Source organism: Copidosoma floridanum, unplaced genomic scaffold, assembly GCF_036245765.1.
Source record: "Copidosoma floridanum isolate Cflo_tuat_1 unplaced genomic scaffold, Cflo_Japanese_pri ptg000006l, whole genome shotgun sequence".
NCBI lineage: Eukaryota > Metazoa > Arthropoda > Insecta > Hymenoptera > Encyrtidae > Copidosoma > Copidosoma floridanum.
Window position 1 is genome coordinate 22,374,434 of NW_028321883.1, and position 5,163 is coordinate 22,379,596.

The following is a 5,163-nucleotide window of genomic DNA, read 5'->3' on the forward strand; positions in this document are numbered from 1 at the left end:
GGTAGTTTTTGTCATGTTTATCGAAGCATAGCAACAGCAGAGGTAACGGGAGGATGGGGTCAGAAATCCAAATGAAAGCAGGAAGCACAGAGAAAGCGAGAAAGAGAGAAGGATGTCAAGAAGGAAATAGTCACGATTGCCTCTGCCGAAAACAGGATTCCCGTGACGTATTGGCGGATGGCCAAACGAAGATCGCGGTTTGTCAGCGTTGTCGTCCCTCGGAGGGGGTGGAGGAAATAAGGCCGGTGATGGCGAGTGGAAAAGGGCGACGAGCCGAAGGTACGAGTGTGCGAGGGAAAAATAAAGAGCTGGCAAGAAAGAAGAGAAAGAGAGAGAGGGAGATACTGCACAAAATGAAATGAAAGAGCTGGATAGAAAGTTGCCATGGAAGCGTGTAAACATATAAATCTCGGGTAGCCCGTTACAACGGCCGTATATGTATAGAAGAAGAAGCGAAGGAAGAGCAACTTGCTCCCTCACCAACTCCACCCCTTTCTCTTTCTTGCTCGAAGTTGGCGTTTCCGTACCACTCGTCGACCTCTTCCCTCCACCCCTCCAAATCATTTTATCCTTTTGTGTTTCTCTTTATCATCGAAATGGGGAATCCATCCCCTGCTCTTACCTGCTTGTTTACACGACAACTTTATCACCATATCGCCAGCCAACGTACGCGCACAGATAGCCATTGCATCTCAATTCATCTTGAACTGTAGCCCTTGTCTTCTTTTCGCTGTCTCGGAATCTTTTGTTGCGACTTCAACTTTTCACTCGTCTTAAAAGCTCCCCATTGTATCTTCTTCCGGCGTTTCACGTGGGCTCATTTCGTTAGAAAGCCACTGAGTGTTTTATCATAACTTGGTTGAAATTTGAGCTCGGAAGATCACCTGATCCCTTGATTCGCCAAGCTCAGCTTTGCGTATTTATGTAAAAAAATTCAGATTGTTAAAAGCCGCCAAACTTACCCGCACTCGACATCCTTTTGGAACGTCGAATACTTGCATTCAGGAAGATTATAATATCTGTTTGCAAGTCTAGCATTTATTCTTCAATAGACGGACAGTTGAGCGAAAGTTATAGCGTAAGTTGGAAAAGCTATTCCATCAAACTCAGAATTTAATCTCGGAACACTGGGATATCGTGAAATTGGAGTGGTTTAAAGAGCAGAGACCGAGGATGCATTGAAATGTGCAATCATCACGTAGTCTTATTTACAGGTATTTCTGAAAAACTGCAACACAAAGTGATTGTAATTCTCTGAAGACAAAAGAGTGCTGATGGGGAAAAACAGTAACTCAATAGTATGACATAGAGCTCACACGTTCATGCGTGGTATTGCATTTGTATTTGTCGGAAGAGAGGCATAAGTTGAGTATCCAGGCAGGACATCATTGAAAATACACTTGGTCAATTTCATACACTTTTTTTTATCGCATTTCCAACGAGTATTGTACGAATAACATAAGGTTCACACCTCAAATGGACTTACCTTTTGCCGCGATATCCAACTACCTTCTGAACACTGCCCACTAGAAGCACACATAACTGAACAGTGTATGCGGTAGAGGGGTAAATTGGTTTCATTCGCGCAGCTGTCAAAAGTGGTCTAAGTAACTCGTCTCAATGCTAGCGATCGAGTGGTTTGGGGCTTGAATCTCACCAAAGCCGAAAACTTTTTCCGAACATTTCCCAAAACGATTTGGACTCTCTCGACCGCAAAAGTGGAATCGAAAGAATTGAAAGTTTGAAAGTACGAGGACGAGGGAGCTTCCCGCTAGCATATTGGCAGAAAATTTTGAAAGTCTCATCTTGATGAATAAAGTTAGGTGTCCAACGTAATACATTGGTTATTGTTTTTGACAATGGATAAATTGATTAAAAAATCTCAGTTTCTCCAAATGGATTCTTATAAAATTTATGAGCACTTAGATTCCACCTATACAACTTACTAACAGATTTTTATAAGCCTGTTTTGTTTGAAAACCTTAAGAACAAGTGCATGACATATCGCATTCATTCACCAACGTTTATTCGATTGAAAGGCAATTGATTGATTTCAACTATAAAAATTGTTTTTAATATTACTTTCGGATGATTCACTCGTGAAAAGCTACCAAAAAAATTTTTTCAGGATCATCTAAGTTTGTTACGTGAACAGCGATGATTAAAATCTTCACCTTAATAGTTTAATGAAGAGCAAAGTATTGTAACTGTCAGATGCTATTATTATTTCTTTGTGAAAAGCCAATTGTTCAACGTGACGTGAAATTGAAGTCAATGAAAAATAGAATGATCCATAGTTTTCCAAATTTTCTACTTTTCAAACGCATAGTCTTAGAATGGATCTTAAATTGTAAAGATTAGTGCACCAGTCATCAAAATCAAGAGAAAGAGCGTATACAATTGTTCTCTGGTAGACTTCAAGAGGTGGGAATCTCCTCAAGCGCGTACGATATATATGCACTGGACCATCAAATACAACATCTCGAGTGTTGGAGCTTGCAAGCACACATGTGTCGTACACCACGTATTAGAGATGAAAAAGGTAGCGTAATTTCGAGGTAATGGTTTGTAAAAGAAAGCTGATATTTATAAATTTTATTTTACTTCCAGTGAAAAGTATCAGCAGCAGCTGCAGAGCGTCGGTCACGTTGTTGCCACCGTAGTTATTGTTGTTGTTGTTTGGTTGGGTCATAGCAGTTGCCAACGTTGGTATAGTAGCAGGGGAAGAGCGTCGATTTACCGGTTAACTTACGGCTCGGCTCTCCCGAGCGTTTTCGCCGCGACTTTCACCCCCTAGTGCCATACATCATCCGCAGGGTCGCGTAATCGAATCAGCGAACTTGTTCTCCACGCCCGGGAGAGTGGTTCTCTGCAGCGCGGCTGTGCACGTGTGTGTGTCTGTGAGGGAGAGAGAGTGAGCGTACTATATGCGCCGAGCTTGGACTCACCGACCCGCAAAAATATTTTCAGACATTTAATTCGATGTACTCTCTAGGAGGGACACACTTTTTCCATCCTCTCTTGCACTTTCCGCTCCTTTTCCCGAGGCTTTCGGGAGCCAGAGAGTGCAAAGCCAAAAAGATTTTTCCCCAAGTTACTTTTACTTTTTTAAGTAATAAATTTGTTTTCCAATATGATTAAAAGACGTCCCGACTTTTTTCGAATGAAATTCGAGCGTGAAATTTCAGGGGTACGGGGTTAGAAGGGATTGTGTGAAAAAGCTTTTAAAAACTGTACGATACTTTTAGGGAAGATAAAGAAACTTTCGATTTTTCTACTGTACCTTAACGATATTACACCCGAATAATCTAAGCATTAAAGTACGAGGTTCGTGACATCTGCCACAAAAGTAAAACTTTAACTGTGTATTTGAAAAGAGGGTTTACTTGTAAAAATGAAATTGAAATTCAAATGAATCATTTGATAAAAAACTGTAATTAAATTTAGTGTTATCAAAATTAACATTAAAAATTGCAATCATCACGTAAAAGAACTAAATAATTTTACCCAACATTAAAACTATTATCATGACCAGCAAGAATTTTAAAATGATTTACAGTTTACATGTTTTTGACTAAACTAATTTTGCAACTTTAAACTAATAAACATTCAATTAGGAACTTTTATGTATCAATATTGGCATTTTAGTATTCCATTGCTAATAAGCATACAAAATAAATCTTAAAATAGTGTTCAATACGTTACTATTTGTAAAAATTAATTTTTGCAACATAGAGTTAGTAAATGATTAAAAAATAAGTTTTAATAATTTTGTGTATAATTTAACATCAGACCCGTAACAAGTACATACAAAAACTATTTCAAACCATGCACAACAAGTAGTTAATGATTAATGTTTGTACGAGTAAAACACATCAATATTAACGAGCTAAATTTTGTGTGAAAAAAAAAGAATAAGTGTAATAGGCTACGCCACAGCAAGTTAACCAAGTCGCGCTCTTCCGACTTTACTTGGCAGATCGAAGGGTAGATGGGGATGTCTCGTAAATATTTTGGCAAACTCTTCAACTTCAAGAAGCAGCAACTCTAGTCCATTTAAATGATAAACGGGAAAAAGAGCTACTCGAGCCAATGGATTCCATAGAGCCCCTGAAAAAAATACACTCGGCAACATAGAACAAGGGCGCGTAGTCTTACACGCACCGGTGCAGCACAGCCCGGGCCGGGAGTTAAAATAATTACACGGCCTCAGGTACCTGCCAGCTGATGAATTAAACATCGTTTTCCGGAGTTGCGTGACAATCTGGCGCGCGTTCGCACGTACACACACACACACACACGATCAAGGAGGCCCCAATCGAAGTGAATTACGTGTCGGTTATCCTTTGGCACACCCGAGGCCACGAGCTCTCGGGTTATGCGTGCCCGAGTGCACGGTTAGTAATCCAGAGTCAGCTCGCAGAGAAGAGACTAGTCTGACTACTACTGTACGGCTGGTTCTCCCGGAGCCACATCCTGTAATCCCGGGGCTCGGCTTAAATCCGCGCGGGCGAGGAATTATATTATCCACAGCCAAAATTCGTGTCAATTTTACTTATTAATGGACTCTGGCCGAAACCCTTCCTTCCATCCCTCTGCATGCGCCTCACCTCATGTGTGTGAGGGTGTGTGTGCAATTTGCCCCAGTGTGCTTAGTTTGAGCAAACTCTCGTGTTCCCGAGAGCAGCAACTGATCGAGTTTCATGTGAGCCAATCAATGCGAGTCAACACTTTTGACTGGCGTATAAATGTCCGCACTTGAATGACTGTAAACAAAGCATAGGTACTATATCGCTAGAGGGTATTTATTTTTCCTTCGATGAGATGTTCTTGCATCGTTTTAAATGGAGTCTGGGGAATTTATGCATGTGCTTGTGTAAATGGCGAGTAAAATTTCGATGGATCGAGAAAACAAACATATGGTTAATTATTCAGTGTAGGGTCGTCGAAGCTCATTTTGACGTCGAGGTTGTAGAACAACATATCATGGCAAGCTTTTGGTAATAATAAGTTTCGACTTTATTTGGTGAATAACAGTTTTGTGTTTCGATTGATGAATTTCTTTTGCAGAAATGTTCAAAGATATAGCAACAAAGTGACAAAAAAGAATATTTATTTTCAAAAACTTATACCAAAGTGAGCTGTTAACGTGACAAAGTTTAG